This window comes from Oryctolagus cuniculus, chromosome 11 (genome assembly GCF_051225735.1).
Source record: "Oryctolagus cuniculus isolate XC-2025 breed Fujian yellow rabbit chromosome 11, ASM5122573v1, whole genome shotgun sequence".
Taxonomy (NCBI): domain Eukaryota; kingdom Metazoa; phylum Chordata; class Mammalia; order Lagomorpha; family Leporidae; genus Oryctolagus; species Oryctolagus cuniculus.
In genome coordinates, this window is record NC_142877.1 from 34,081,954 (window position 1) to 34,098,893 (window position 16,940).

General features: G+C 40.5%; 1 protein-coding gene across 50 annotated transcripts in view; it reads left to right on the forward strand.

Annotated features, from left to right (window-relative positions):
• Positions 1-16,940, forward strand: part of PLCB4 (phospholipase C beta 4) — a 440,816-nt gene that overhangs the window by 174,397 nt on the left and 249,479 nt on the right. For 34 of the 50 annotated variants that reach the window (XM_051846249.3, XM_051846237.3, XM_089307279.1 and 31 more), the window contains one exon: positions 1,888-1,947. The gene's annotated coding sequence lies outside the window, so the exon portion shown is untranslated. Of the gene's footprint in view, positions 1-1,887; positions 1,948-10,810; positions 10,947-11,705; positions 11,872-16,940 lie in introns of all 50 variants that reach the window. The other 16 variants (XM_070052074.2, XM_089307288.1, XM_051846247.3 and 13 more) reach the window with 3 other exon arrangements.

Consider the following 16,940-nt stretch of genomic DNA (forward strand, 5'->3'; position numbering starts at 1 on the left):
TATCCACCAAAATATACCTGATGCTGTATATTCTCTCATTCTGTACATTTGAAATATACTGTTTCTATAGAGAGTTTACCTTTGTTAAATTATGGTTAGTAATGGTCCATTTGGTGAATTTTGGTTTATTAACTGTTATATAATATTTTATCATTAAATGTGGTAAAATACCTCTTCCATTTTCAATTTTGAGTAACATATTTTATGGTAAAATATTACATAGTAGTTAAATGTTAGATTAAAGTAGAAGTCCTTTCAGGGAAAGAAACATGCTTATTTATTTTTTAGAGGAACACAGAGAGACAAATAAGACAGACAGACACAGAACAAGCTCCCATCCTCTGGTTCACTCCCCAGAAGCCCACAGTGGTTGGGGCTGAGCCAGGGATGAAGCCGTGAACCAATGACTCAGTCTCTGTTTCCCATGTAGGTCACCGTCTCCCAGAGTGCACATTAGCAGGAAGCTGGAATGAAGAGAGGAACCCAAATTCAAACCCAGACACTAAAATATGGGACAAGGACATCTCAACCAGCACCTTTACTGCTGAACTAAATGCTTCTCCTGACTTTTTTTTTAAAATACCTTCTGTCAATACCAGTTCTCCAATGGCAGTCAGGCTGAGAAGTTTCTTGATAGTTCTCCAGATGTGTTCTTTGCATATAAACATGCAAAAAGACATACTGTCATAAAATCAGAAATATTACTGTTATACCTAGCCTGCAGGAACCATACACCCTTTCTTGGATGTTACTAATCTGCTGCTCAACCTCTGAATTTATTAAAATAACCAAGCAACAATTGAACAACATGACTATCTAAAATCTTCTGGAAGTAAATATAATTGTCTTTCTTGATTAATAGCTAAATGTTCTTAGGTTAACTGTAAGATATATACATTAGTAAGGTTTGTTTTAACACAATGGGATCATCATACACATATTATGTTGCTACTTTATTTTTTAAAATTAATACTACGAGATGAGAATTTGTTGACATGTCTGCTATACATAGCCAGATGTGCTCCTTTCTTTTTCACAGCATACTGTTACACTGGATGAATTCGCTCTCCTACTTGGGGCCTCATTAAGGCACTCTGCTGTAGCCATCTCCGTACAGAGATGATGACCTTCACAAATTACAAGTTCAGCCTCTGCAGATAACATTTTTCCAGGTCTCAACTGATGCTTTTTCTGCTTCTAGTTTCTTCCTACATTCATGTGGTTTCATTTGACTTCTTTACTTCTGCTACTACCTGAAACTTTTTCTTCCCCTATATCTTAGAGAGATCTTGGAATGTAACTTTCAGCCAACTCAAAACTCAATGTCAAATCTAGACTTAACATAAAAAAAAACCTTATTAACAAAGAAAATACTGACACATACATAAAAAGCAATGACTCTTTTTGTAGGCAGATGCAATTCTGTTGTAAATCTTTCCTGTTCAGCAGTACTCTTTGAAAGGTTTATTTTGATTGTAGTTCATCTAAGGTCATTTGAAAGGTGTCTTCCAATTAGAATTCAGCCAAGGACATTTTACTACTAATCAGGAATGACAATTATATTTACTTCAAGAAGATTTTAGATACTCTTGTTGTTCAATTGCTGCCTAATTATTTTAATAGTTTAAGTAGCAGATTAGCAGCATTGAAGAGAGGGTGTGTAATACTTGTAAGCTGGTCTAGCAATGATATTTTTGATTTGATGGTTGTATGTATTTGTTGTGTGGAACTAATGTCACTCTAATTTTTTAGAATATCTTTCTGATATGTATTTTTTAACAAAATCATAGGTATTGATTTGGAAGTGCAAAGAGCTGCTTGTCTGAATGAGAACTCTGAAAGTGCTTTAGTTTGATTTTCTCTTGTTTGTGTCTGCTTGCTTTACAGAGGACTGTGTGGTGAGTTGGGCTGAAGGGACATCGCCTGCAGTCGGTTCGGAGCTGCTTGGTGAGTAGTATGTGGCCTGTGATGAAGATTCACTAGCTGTGGGGTTCTAGAGCTTTCCATCTGTGAAAGGAATCCCTTCCTTCACACTGATGCCCCAACTGAAATAAACATCTCTTTCAACTGATTCACAGACATGTGCCTGGTTCTGTTGAGCTTTAAGCAGAATCTCCCAGCATTGGTTAGCTTCCAGTTGGGCACTTCACCTTACGTTGTTTTCTGTCACTATCTGCAGTGGTATGGCCTGTGTATGGTAAGCATCGGGAGTTACTGAAGTGATTGTTCACAATGATTCTTTCCAAAGAGAAGTTTTCTGTGTTATGCAGGGCTGGCCTAAGAAAATTTCCAACCATGTGAAAAATCACAGCTGTGTGATTACCAGCTGGAATCCTCCATCCCCATGTGTGGGGATGATGTAAATAAATTTTTCCAACGTTTCTCTAACATGCCGTTTACTAAACCTTTCATGAAATTCTAGAATGAGAACCAGAAATATCTTTATATGGCTAGTTCATTTTACTTATAAACTGAGACCTCCCAATGCTTTAAAAATAAAAAAAAGATTTATTTATTTATTAAAAGAGTTACAGAGAGAGAGAGAGAGATCTTCTATCCCCTTGTTCACTCCCCCACATGGCCACATGGCTGGAGCTGGGCTAATCCGGAGCCAGGAACATCTTCTGAGTCTCCCAAGTGAGTGTAGGGGTCTAAGTAGCTGGGCCCATCATTTGCTGCCTGGGAGCTGGATCAGAAGTAGGGCAGCCAGGGCTCAAACCAGTGCTATAGGATGCTAGTGGTGTCTTAGGTAGTAGCTTTACCCACTATACCACAGTTCTGACCTCACTGATGCTAGGGCCAGCATCCTGGTGAATATGAGTGACTGTTCTTTTCTGACCCCTTAATCAAATAGAAGTTTTATAATTGCTTTAGGAGTGGAAAAAAGTTGTACTGTGTCACATGAACTACCAACTGTACTGTTCTTCTGGGTGAACTCTGGGCCCTAGGCATTTCACATTATCTTCTACGTGTTGTGCGTCATGTCAGAAACTTCATTTCTTTCCCACAATGCCAGTGGCTGATTTTATTCCAGCCTTTCTGGGAGGGGAGGGGAGAATCGTATAACCTGACACTTCTTCAAGTGATCAGTGCTTAATGATGACATGAGAATATCAAGAAAGTAGATTTATTATTCAATGTTCCTACCTATTTTTAGTCAAGTGCACTATATTTTGCTGTTCCCTAAGGATGACTCATAAACCATGTCTTAGTAGGCAAAGCAGAGTTGGGAAGGGGGTGTGGGGGAGGCAGGTTTGAATAATCCTCTAGGGACTTTAAATCAATGTAGATAGTTCATCTGCTTTTTATTCTTTCATTAAATTTTTTCTGAACTATCCACTTTCCCTGTATAATAGTAGTATTATCCTTAAATAGGTCATTTTTCATCAGCTGTATTATAAATGATTTCTATGAAGAATTATGTGCTTAGTGAATATAAACACTTGATTCCAGAGTTAGAAAAAAATCCCAAAGGGTTCAGAAGTTGCTTGCTAAATATTTTACATTCAAAGGAGAAATCCCACTGTGTTCAGTGTTATAAATGCTGTGCATTTGAATTTACAAAGATTTTGGGTTCTTTTCTTCACCCATGCCAGGTAGGACCTGATTGGACTTGGTGACCTGAATGTCATACGGTTGCTGATTATCTTTGTATCAGTATCACATTCTTCCCCAAAAGATAAATCTTCTATATTTCCTTCCATTCTCTCCTGAAAATAATAATGGGGGTGGGGCATTTAGCACAGCAGTTAAGATGCCATTTAGAAGGCCTGCATCCCATATTAGAGTATGTGGGTTTCAGTCCCAGCTGTATTTCTGAATCTAGTTTCTGCTAATATACACCCTGGGAAGTAGCAGGTCCCTGTCCTGGGTCCCTGTCACCTACATGGGAAACCTAAATTGAGGTCCTTGCTCCTCACTTTGGCCTGATCCAGTCCTGGGCATGCAGACATTTGGGAAGTGCATGAGTGGATGCAAGTTCTCTGTCTCTCCCTGTCTCTCTGCCTGTTAAATAAATGAAAATGAGTAAATAAATACATAAATTTAACATTAGAGCATTTAGCCTCTACTCAAGCACCATTCAATACTTGAATATTTTGAATTACTAGGATATTTTTATTGACATGAATATAATTCTTTTGTAATGTTTTTCTGTACTCAAAATGAGAAACTCTAAGCCCTGGAATGTGAACTTTTCTGGTTTTGTCTTGAAATGCCTGTTCCTTTCCCCATAATTCTAATAGTGAGCAGTGCTATATATGTTATCTCTAAAAAATTTTTTTAAAAAAAGATGGATTTATTTATCTAAAAGGCAGAGTTACAAAGGCAGAGAAAAAGAGAGAGAGAGAGAGAGAGAGAGAGAGAGAGAGGTCTTCCATCTGCTGGTTCACTCACCAGATGGTTGCAATGGCCGGAACAGCACTGATCTGAAGCCAGGAGCCAGGAGCCAGGAGCTTCCTCCAGGTTTCCCATACAGGTGCAGGCGACCAAGGGCTTGGGCCATCTTCCACTGCTTTCCCAGGCCATAGCAGAGAGCTGGATTGGAAGTGGAGCAGCTGGGACTTGAACCAGCACCCATATGGGAGGCCAGCACTGTAGGCAGCAGCTTTACCCACTACGCCACAGGGCCAGCCTCTAAACATGATTTTTTTTTCAACTTTTATTTAATAAATATAAATTTCCAAAGTACAACTTTTGGATTATAGCGGCTTTCCCCCCCCATAACCTCCCTTCCACCTGCCACCATCCCATCTCCCACTCCCTCTCCCATCCCATTCTTCAGCAAGATTCATTTTCAATTATCTTTATACGCAGAAGATCAACTTAGTATATATTAAGTAAAGATTTCAACAGACTGCACCCACACAGACGCACAAAGTATAGAGTACTGTTTGAGTAGTAGTTTTACTGTTAATTAGCATAGTACCACACATTAAGGACAGAGATCCTACATGGGAAGTAGGAGCACAGTTACTCCTGTTGTTGATTTAACAATTGACACTTTTATTTATGACATCAGTAATCACCTGAGGCTCTTGTCATGAGCTGCCAAGGCTATGGAAGCCTCTTGAGTTCACAAACTCTGATCTTATTTAGACAAGGCCATAGTCAAAGTGGAAGTTCTCTCCTCCCTTCAGAGAAAGGTAAACATGATTTTTAAGGCTAGTTACATCTACAAGAACATATTTTGATCCTTGTAATGGCACGAAATGTATTTTAGATCTCACTTATTTGTATCACATTCATCTAAGCTTTTCATCTATGTTGGTCGATTAAACTCTTAAAATTTTTTTAAAAATGACAATTTTGGATGAATTATTATACTCTTACATTGCAAGCCACAGAGTGACTCTTGGTTAATAATAATTTAGTAGCTGCAGTCAAATCAAAGGCTGCTGTCGAGTTTCATGAAAAGAAAGCTACTCTTGACAACTCTCTAAGTATTGGAAGATATGGTAATATTTTGAAAAAGCTACCTAATGTTGGGGACGCTTTGTTCTTTTCTGCATGATTTTGTATTGTTTTTATTAAATGCTGAATATGTGCAAAATTTATAACATTAGTGTTAAGTATGCATGTCACCAAACTTTAATGTTGACTTTTCTTTCTACCTGTGCTGTCTTGACTTCTCACAAACCTGAGGGCATGCAAATATTAGGTATTAGAATTTTTTTTAGATCTAAGACCTATGTTCTTGAGTTGCTGAAATGTTCTTTAGGAACAAAGATACTCTTGAGTGCTTTGGTTTGACTGGGCCCCTCCAAAGTTCAGGTGTTGCCTGTGCAGTGGTATTAAGAGGTGGGGCCTTTAAGAAGTGATTAGGCCATGAAGGCTGCTCCTTTGTTAACAAGATTAGGCCATTATAAAAGAGGCTTTGCACAGCATCAACTGGCTTGCCTCTTGAGTTTCTGTCATGTGAGGACACAGTAAGGAGGTACCCACAAATTAAATGCCAGCACTTTGATCTTGGTAAGAGATAAACTTCTGTTCTTTACCAAGTCTATGTTGTTCTGTTATAGCAGCACAGACTAAGTCATTTCTCATTAAACTGTGAGTTGAGTCCTACGGTTATTTCGTACTTGAGTGGTACAGAAGCTCTTACGCATGATCTAAGAACAGCAATCACAGAATCTGTGGCTTTGACATCAACGGTAGACTGGATAAAGAAATTATGGGATATGTACTCTTTAGAATACTATACTGCAGTAAGAAACAACGAAATCCAGTCATTTGCAACAAAATGGAGGAATCTGGAACACATCATGCTGAGTGAAATAAGCCAGTCCCAAAGGGACAAATACCATATGTTCTCCCTGATCGGTGACAACTGACTGAACACCAAAAAGGAAACTTGTTGAAGTGAAAGGGACACTATGGGAAACGGTGACTTGATCAGCATAGCCCTGACTGTTAATGAACAACTTAATACATTATCCCTCTTAGTAGTTTTTTTGTCTGTTCTACTTAATATGACTGATTTAATTCTGTAATTAATACACAGTTATTCTTAAGTGTTGAAATTTAACTGAAATGTGATCCCTGTTAAACATAAGAGTAGGAATAAGAGAGGGAAGAGATATATAATTTGGGACATGCTCAAGCTGACTTGCCCCAAATGGTAGAGTTAGAAACATACCAGGGGACTCCAATTTAATCCCATCAAGGTGGCATGTACCAATGCCATCTCACTAGTCCAAGTGATCAATTTCAGTTCGCAATTGATCATAATGAAAGGACTAAGAGTCAAAGGGAGCACATAAACAAGTCTAGTACCTGCTAACAGTAACCGATAGAATAAATAAAGGGGAGAGTGATCCAACATGGGAAGTGAGATACTCAGCAGACTCATAGAATGGCAGATGCCCTAAATAGCACTCTGGCCTCAGAATCAGCCCTAAAGGCATTCAGATCTGGCTGAAAAGCCCATGAGAGTATTTCAGGCATGGAAAGCCAAGACACTCTGGCAAAAGATCTCTGTGAGTGAGATCTCAGTGAAAAGAACAGGTCTTCAAAGAAGGAGGTACCTTTCTCTGAAGGGAGGAGAGAACCTCCACTTTGACTATGACCTTGTCTAAACAAGATAAGAGTCGGAGAACTCAAGGGGCTTCCATAGCCTTGGAAACTCATGACTGGAGCATAGGGAGATTACTGATGCCATAGACAGGAGTGTCAATTGGTAAAGTCAACAACAGGAGTCACTGTGCACTTACTCCTCATGTAGGATCTCTGTCATTAATGTGCTGTGCATTGAGATTTAATGCTATAACGAGTACTCAAATAATATATTTCACTTTGTGTTTCTATGGGGGTGCAAACTGTTGAAATCTTTACTTAATGCATACTAAACTGATCCTCTGTAAAAAAAAAAAAAAAAAAAAGAAAAGAATAGAAACTATCAACTCCCAACTTGACTCTCACTGGGATTAAACATGACAATAGGTCTGATCTGATTTCATCATCATTAAAAAAAATCATCTATTATTTTTCACTTTATGTTTCTGTGTGGGAGCAAACTGTTGAAATCCTTACTTAATGTATACTAAGCTGATCTTCTGTATATTAAGATAATCAAAAATGAATCTTGATGTGAATGGAAGGGGAGAGGGAGTGGGAAAGGGGAGGGTTGTGGGTGGGAGGGACGGTATGGGGGGGAAGCCATAGTAATCCATTATTCGTACTTTGGAAACGTATATTCATTAAATAAAAGTTAAAAAAAAAAAAAAAGAATCTGTGGCTTTGAATGTTTACAGTGCATCCGTATCTTCAGTTAAGCTCTCTATAAGTGCATGTGAGATGAGAGTTTAGGAAGAAGGCAGGGCTCCCAGGAGAACCTAGTCATAAGTTATAGAAGGGAAGACAAGAAACCAAGCTGGGGGATGGGTGGAGCAAAGTGCCTTGCCTCAGCCTGCCTCATGGGGGAGCTCTGCAACATAATTGCTTCCAGAGTCTTAACACTTGGAGCAGTGGAGCTGGGCTTTCTGTTCCGGCATCTCCCTGATGTGGGCAGGTGATAAAGGAGATGTAACTTCCAAGCACTTCAGCCTTCTGCATCTGCAGGTGAGGCAATTCCAAGGGTTGAAGGGTGTCCCTCTGATGAAATGTGCAGATGCCATTTGTTAGAAGCAAACCTCACAAAAGCTGGGCATGGCGCACACAGCACCGTTCAGAGGGACCCAGCGAGATCAGAGCAGGACGCAGTGAGCATCTCCTTTACCAAAAGCCTGTTCCATCACGTGCTGTGCCATCTCACTTCCTCACTTCTGCTGTCACACTTCTCATTCCTTTGGCCATTTCCTGGTGTGAGCTAAGTACTTTCACAAGCCACATAAGATTCATTTTCTTCTCTTGAGACGGCAGTTAAGCTAGTGCTTCAGAAGTCCAACCTCTAAAGTGATTGCAGTGTTGGGAGGTTCCTAGGTAATTTTCAGCTAGTGAAGTCCCTATACATAAGAGTTAGAAAAATAAAATCTGAGTTTTCAGAGCTTTCTTTTATTTATTATTTTTATTCATTTGAAAGAGAGAGAGCGGTAGAGAGAGCAGATAGTGCTCCCGCTTGCTAGTTCACTCCCCAGATACTAGCAATAATCAGGGCTGGGCTTGGCCAAAGCCAGGAACCAGGAACTCAATCCGAATCTGCCCATGTGAGTGGGAGGGCACAACTACTTGAACCATTACTGCTGCTTCCATGGGTGTGCATTAGCAGGACGCTGAATTTGAAGCATAACTGGGACTCAGACTCACATACGATAGGAGATGGTAGGCATCCCAAGAGGGATATTATTACTGTGTCAAACAACTACCTCGTAAAGTTGACCTTAGATTAATGGCATGGTGAATAGTGATTTCAGGGTCCAGCAAACATTTCCAAGTACCCATACTCATTTTTACTTTTTATTTTTATTCTCATCTCTTTTAACTGTCTTTTATTTCCCAATAGTTCACTTTTAACTCTAAAAGTTTTTTTTTTTTATTTTAACACACCTTTATGGACAATATATGATATTTTCTCAGGTACCTTCAATTCGTTCAGGGTAGCACAAATGTTCATTTGATGTCCAAGACCAGTATTGTCCAATAGACATCATGTGAGCAAGATCAAAACTTTAAGTATGCTTGTGGCTTCATTAGGATAATCGAAAGAAGCAGCTCAAGCTGGAGGCTGGGACATCCAACACCACACGTGTAATTAATTTCAATAATTTATTTAGCACAGCATATCCACATCATCATTTCAACATTTAATCAATATAAACCTTATTACAATTTTATGTTTTTTAAAATCTGTTGTGTATTGTATACTTACAACAAATCTCAATTTAGACTAGCCATATTTCAATTGCTCCAAAGCAACATTTGACTAGTGTTGAATTGGACAAGTTCAGAATGTTATAGAAAAATTCTGGTCAAAAGCTTTACTTGCCTACAGAGATGAGACTCTGTCAGTGCTCTTGACTTTGCCAACTCTGCATCCCTATTCAATAAGGAAATGAGGCACCACTGTCATCCAGAGGAGCTAAGCCTGTCTGCCCTTGAGGGGCCACTGTAGGTTCCATTTTTGGACTGAATGCCTTGTAGATAAGAACTGAGACTAAAGCTAAGATGTCACTGATAACCTACAGAAAGGAGAATTCTAGGAAAAATGTGTGTCTTGGAAGGAGGGTAAAATGTAGAAACATTTTAAAGAGGAAAGGAAGCATGTCAGGTGATGGAAAAGATACCCAGGTATATGCTGTATTTTGGGAGAAGATTCTAGAAGAGTGTGGGTACTTGACATGTATACTCATGAGACTCACATGTTAGTGACCCAATTGACATGAGGGCCAAAGACCTGATTTTGCAGAAGTGTCACCATGATTCAGTGTGACGTTGCGATCTGTTCAGGTTATTTACCGTGTCAGAAATGACTTGAAAATGTAGTGACTTGAAGTAACAATGGTTATCTTTAACCTGTCATCTTTTCTGTGGGTCAGGAGTTTGGGAAGGTGTGACTCTGTGTTTCTGGCCTAGGGTCTCTTGTACAATTGTAGTTGAATGGCAGCTGAAACTGAAAGAGCAGGAGGCTGGAGCAGCTGGTGCCTGAATTGCATCTCCCTCTCTTCATGGACAAGTGTGGACTTCTTCAAGGACAGTGACTTTGTCGGCTCCATTGTGATTATTCCAGCTGAGAAAGTCAAAGCAGCTTTTCTTTGTGACTTGGCATTGAAAGTCATGCCTCCTCACTCTCTCCATGTTATTTTGGTTCCAGACGAATCAGAAACCTGCCCAGTTTCACGGGGAGGAGGCTTAAGAGTCCAGCTCTCAGTGAGAAGAGTGTGAAAGTCATAATGCTATTTTTGTGAATACCATCTGCCATAGCAAACCCCTCTGCTGCCACTGTTGTACCCATCTTGCCCCCTTGAACTGTGTCCTGGTAATGCTCTAGCATAAACACAACACTCATTCCTTGGGCACATTTCTGTACAGTGGCTCGCTGTTCTTCCCATACTGGTCAACCGGACTGGGAAGCCCTGTATGAAATTTTAAGTCTTTTGTTTGGGCTCTGAATGACCTTCCCTGGCCTTCCATTTCTTTTTCATTATCCATTAATGTTAGAGGTATTCCAAAGTTGTAGGCATATCCCAACCTCAAAATTAGCCTCCCATTCTTGATTCATGGAGGAAAGAGTTACAAGGGAAGGAAGAATTTCTTACTCCCTCACTCCTCTTACCCAAATGGTCTACCTTTGCCACCTTAGGGTGTCTTCTTTAGAAGAGAGAATTCTGCAACAGGACTGACTGCCAGGTGCTTCTCATACTCTTTATGTTTCCAGGGTAGCCATCTGCCACTGTGTCTCTTGCTCTCCATGGCCGACTGGTTTTTCTTCCTGAGTTGATTGGAAGGAGGAAGAAAGGATATGAGGCCAACACCGTGACCTTTGAAAGATAACTTCCTTAACAGCTGCTAAGGTCAGCATTTTGCGAAATATTGTCCTTCCTGGTTTTCATAGGAAGACTTCTACCCGTTGCCAGAAAATTTTACCTCTGCTTGGGTCCTGACGCTAGGTGCATAAGGAACACTCACTTACTTTCTTCTCTCACCTTCTTCTTAGAAAGTCACAACCTTCAGCTGAGGAAGATTAAATCTGAGTTGTGTAAGAGGTTAGGTGAAGGGTACTGAGGGTTATTTTTTAGCTTATTTGTTCTGAAATGCATTTTTAAAAAGAATGAAAGGTGCATGGCTTGATGGATAAAGGGCAAGATATTCAAAAAAGCTACTAGAGTAATGTAGAATGGTGGGTATATGGGCATATCCATGTACGGTAAGAATGTATGCACTATAAAATATTCTCAACTTTTAAAATAATGGGTTAGGGATGCTTAACCATAAATTCTAGTGGGATACATTTGAAAACAAAATGTCAGTTTCCAACTCTAGCAAATGCTCAAGGCTTCTTTTGTTTCTTTTCCATTCAACTTCTTAAAGGTTGTATTAGCATTATTTCTTGTAGTTTCAGTTTTCCCTCAAGGTTTGAAGAAACTGGAAAATATCTAGCAGTCTAGTATAGGAAAATAGTTTAAAATTTTAGCTATTCCCCTTATGTTATGTAGTTTCTTTGGGCTTTTCAGATATTACTCATGAGGTTGCTGCTTTTGAAGTTGTTGTGATATTAAAGTAGCTTTTCTTCATCATTTCCCAAGGGCCAATAACAGCTTCTCTTTCTAAAGACAGGATTGCTTGTCCTCTCACTCACTGGTGCTGCACTCTCCCATTTTGAGCTGGACATCCTGAATCTTTTCCAGGGAGAAATATGGATCCACTCACCCATGAAAGTGTTCACTTTGTTTGTTCTGTAAGACAGTGAAGAAAGTCCATTCCATTTAGCTCCTTTAGGTAGGTATATAAATAAAATGTGGAAACTGTTGCACTTGAAAAATCTGTTGTAAATACATTTCTGAAATGGAAGGGGAAGCAGACATGTTGCCTTTGCTGTCCTCAGGTGGGGAAGGGCAGCTTGCGAAGAACTGAGAACTAAATGAACCCACCCAGGAGATGATCCAGCCGGTGACCTGGGCTGGCAACCACCACCCAGATCAGCTGCCTCATTCCTTTCCCTGTCTTGAGGCCTGTGAGGGGTACCAAGGTGCAGATGTGATCTACTGACCCCTACCATGCGGCCAGGGGGCCCGCGGTTTTGCAGTGAGCGTGCAGGTAGCTGGAGAAAGCACTCTTATTATGACATAGGCATTGCAAGAAGTGGATACAATGGTAGTGTTATTATTTTATATATATATATATATATTTTTAAAAAAGGATGTATTTGAAAGGCAGGGAGGGATGGAGAGGGAAGAAGAGAAAGAGAGAGAGAGAGAAAGAGACCGACCAACCGACCAACTGACCAAGACCTCCTGTCCATCTACTGGCTCACTCTGTAAATGCTCACCAATGACTGGAGCTTTTCTCAAGTGCCCACTTGCTCCGTGAACCAGCCATCCCTGGGACACTTGCTGTGAAAAGCCAAAGTGTCGCAGAAGGGCCAGTCGGTGCAGCGACCCAGGGCCAGTCGGGTGGTTAAGTGGACCCCAAGGGAGGCCCTCTAGAGAGGGGCAGTGAGGTGGAGCATGATGCAGCCAGTGCAAATTGTTGCCCTGACTATATCAACTGGCTCTTGAGCTTCGGGTAGGGCAGAGAACTGGTACAGAGAGCAGGCATGGCTGGACCTTTAGATCCATCAACTGACAAATAATTAAAAATTTTTAATAAGAAGAGTACAAAAGAAATTATCAGGGTGATTAGGAAGTAAAAAACTGGAAAATTTAGGACACATTTTCTCTGCAGTGAAAATCAGCTAGTGCTGCCTCAGGAAAATACCATAGCCTGGGTGGCTTTCATTGTCAGTTCTGGAGGTTGGAAGTACAAGGTCAGGCACTTGGCAGGTGCGATTTTCTCTGAGGCTTCTCTGCCTGGCTGCTAGATGGCTACCCTCTCCCCGTGCACACATGTGGTGTTACTCCTGCAGCAATGCACATTCTAGGTATCTCCTCCAGTGTCCAAATTTCTTCTTATATGGATACGAATCAGATTGGATTTAAACCCTATAAAAGCTTTGTTCTAATTGAATCACCTCTTGAAAGGCCCTGTCTTCCAATATAATCCTAATTATACTGGGGGTTAAGGCTTCAACTGATGGATTTGGGGTAGATGGGATAATAGACAGTGTAGGGGTAAAGGAAAACACTGAGAAAGTTGCAAGAGCAAGAGAAGCGATTCAAAGGTCAAGGCTGTGAGGATAAGGAGAAGTTGTAAGGGGGGTGGATCTTCAGTCTGCTAATGGGAGAAAAGCTAGCAGTATTTCCTGAATGGATCAATTATCAGTAGGCTTTGCTGCATGACAAACTATCTGGAGAAAATGTTGGCCTAAAACAAGCTCCATTCCTTCGGCTCACATTTCAGTGGTTTCGCAATTTGAACTGGCTTTGACTGGGAACTTCTTTTGCTTTCCATTGGGCTCACTTCTGTGTCTCTGGCCAACCACTGGGTAAGTTGAGGGCTGGCTGGCCAAGGGTGGGCTTAGCTATGTTGGCTTATTTCTCTCTCCTGCCTCTCTGTCCTTTCTTCAGGCAGTTTGTTTAAAGGGCAGTAGCAAAGCACTGAGAGTGAGAGTGCAGACACACACGCAATCACTTCCGTCACATTATGATCATCAAGGCAAATCCTAGGCCAGCCCAGATACAAGAGGTAGGGCAATAGATCATTTCAGCTAAGAGGCTGAGAAGCAGGATCATTTGGCTGTAAGTTATGTGTCCTGTTATATTTTACATTCATATCTGACTTTGCCTATACTCATGAATCAGAAAAAAGGAATCTGGAAAGGAATTGTGCATGCATTTCTTTATGGATGATAGTTATTCCCAAATCGGGATGTCTAATTTAATCAAAACCTTTCTTACAACTCTGGATGTTGTCCTTTCTTGCCTGCCTGGGTCAGTCCAAGTCATAGGGAGAGATGCTAGTCAGGAGAGTTCCTGATGGGAGCTCAGTTTTTTTTTTTTTTTTTTTAATTATTCATTAGAAAAGCAGTTACAGAGAGGCAGAGGCAGAGAGGTCTTCTATCTGCTGATTCACTCCCTAAATGGTCACAACGGCCAGAGCTGGGCCAATCCGAAGCCAGGAGCCTCTTTTGGGTCTCCACATGGGTGCAGGGGCCCTAGCACTTGGGTCATCTTCTATTGCTTTTCCAGGCCATATCAGAGAGCTGGATTGGAAGTGGAGTAGCCAGGATACAAACCAGGACCCATTTGGGGTGCTGGCGCCACAGGCAGCAGCTTTACCTGCTGTGACACAGCACTGGCCCTGAGAGCTCAGTTTTCTTATCTTACTTAGAATGTAGCCTCTGTGGTGAGCTGTCCTGGTGGAAACCTCCCTGATAGGCTCATGAAGTTGTTCTGAGTAAACTCTGAAAGGAGAAGAGGGTCTCTGGGGTCCTGCATACAAAGATGGCCTGAGAAAATTCAACCATAACATCTTATACAAAAGACCATGCTGAATATGCACTGCTCCTTCTCAATAGATTTACTAGTCCGTGGTACCCACATTGGGCTCTGTTAAGGGCAGCTTCCCTCTAATTAGTTCAGTGTGTCATGTAAAACAGTGCTGCATGTGGCATCTACTCCTTAGCCCTGTCGTGGGATGGCTCTAATGAGCTAAATTTCCATGGACATGGAGAAGATCCTATTAGCATCTCATACAGCAGAGAAAGGAGACTAGGGGTAGAGTCTGAACATTTCACTATTAAAAGTTTTATACTGGGAAAACAAAACTAAACTTTTTAAGCACATGCACATGGAACTGTTTGGCAGGTATATATGGGATTAAACATCTTTGCCATATGACTCCAGCAGTTTCACTCCTAGATTTTACCCCAAGAGAATGAAAACTTGTCCACACAATGACATGTGCATGAATATTCTCATTAGTGTTATTCCCAATAGCAAAAACCAGAAACAAGCATATGTCTAGCAGTAGATGATAAACAACTTAGGATACATGCATGCAATGGGGTATAGCTTAGCAATAAATACAAGGATAACCATTCTGCTAGGGGAGGCATTTGGTGCAGAAGCCAAGCTGCTGGGTTCCAGTCCTGGCCCTGCTCTCCATTTCAGCTTCGTGATGAAAAGTAGAGTGTCAAAGTAGGTAAATGTTTTAAGTATGTTATGAGTATGGAAGGAACAAAAGAAAATAGGAAAAGGAGAAAAATTGTCCCTTATTTGGAACTGTCCACTCATGCAGGACTTGCAGCTAAAATCCTGTTTTGGTCTATTCATTCTCTAATCGTTTAAGAGAGAAAGATGAGAAAAAAAAAATGTATTTACCATGTGTTTGTGTTCAATGCTAGATGTAACTTATTAAGAAGAACTTCTTTTAGCTTCAAAGGGTTTATTAATTCCCAGGTGTTATTCGTGGCTTGGAGTGTTAAGACTCACTGATTATATTATCAAAGGCTGCTGACGCTAAAGTGGAAGCAGATTTTGTTTTGCCTCTTAGCCAAATTATAGTGTAGTTGGAATAACTAAAATTATTTTGATAATTAAGAAATGGGTTTCAGATTTCATCTTAATATTTTAGTATGAAATAGTGATACCTAGAAAAATTTTATGTTTTACACTGCATTAATGTCTTCTAAATTTTTTGTACTTGTCTATTGTTTATTCATTCATTTAGCAAGTATTTTTATAATGTCTACCATGTACCAAGAACTATTCTAAACCCATGGAAGAGAACAATGAACAAGACATATCTGATCTTATAGGGTAATATTTTTCTGAAAGGGTGTAGATAATAAAAAAGAAACTTAAAATAATGATTTCTTGTTTGATAAGCATTAATAAAAACAAATGGGGTAATATGATAGAGGCTAATAAAGGTGGGCAAATGGTTTATTGATGATAAAACAAGATTGTAGCCAGCGCTGCAGCTTAATAGGCTAATCTTCCACCTGCGGCGCCGGCACACTGGGTTCTAGTCCCCGTCGGGGCACCGGATTCTGTCCCAGTTGCTCCTCTTCCAGGCCAGCTCTCTGCTGTGGCCCGGAAGTGCAGTGGAGGATGGCCCAAGTGCTTGGGTCCTGCACCGCATGGGAGACCAGGAGAAGCACCTGGCTCCTAGCTTCGGATCAGCGCGATGTGCCAGCCACAATGCGCCAGTGGCGGCGGCCATTGGAGGGTGAACCAACGGCAAAGGAAGACCTTTCTCTCTGTCTCTCTCTCACTGTCCACTCTGCCTGTCAAAATAAATAAAAACAAAAAAACCAAGATTGTACTATAAAAGTGAGCTGAGACTCAAATGAAAAAAAAAAAAAAAAAAAGGAAGAACTAAGGTAAGAATGCCCGAGACAGAAGGAATAGCAAATGGAATGGTCCTAAGTTCAAAATGAACTTGCTATGTTCAGGTAACAGTAACCAGTGGAGAGAGAATGGACAAAGTCTAAGAGGTAGGCAGCAGTTGGGTACATGATCTCCTTTGGACCTTGGTAAGGAATTTTTAAAAAGTTTTTATAGGAATGTTAATACAGTGATAGTCATGGTCAGATTTTTATTTTAGAAAATCACTCAGTTAAAAATGCATTGGGAGTGTGGAATCAGAGATAAGGTTGGAAGTAGAAAATCCAGTTAGGAGGCTATTGGATTAGTGCAAGAGAATAATCACAGGCCCAAGTGCCAGAGGTGTTGCTGGAGAGAAAATGAGCAGGCTTGGGAACTTATTTTGCAAGACCTACCTGCGGCAGATGAATTGTATATGGATGGCGAGGGGAATAGTGGCATCCAGGAAGACTCTTCAGGTACCATGTAGTACTGTGGCTGAGAAATTTACTGAGATGGAAAAGACCAGAGGGAAAATAAATCAAGTGATCTGCTTTAAACCTTGAAGCTTAATATACTTAAGTACTGAAGTGGAAGTAT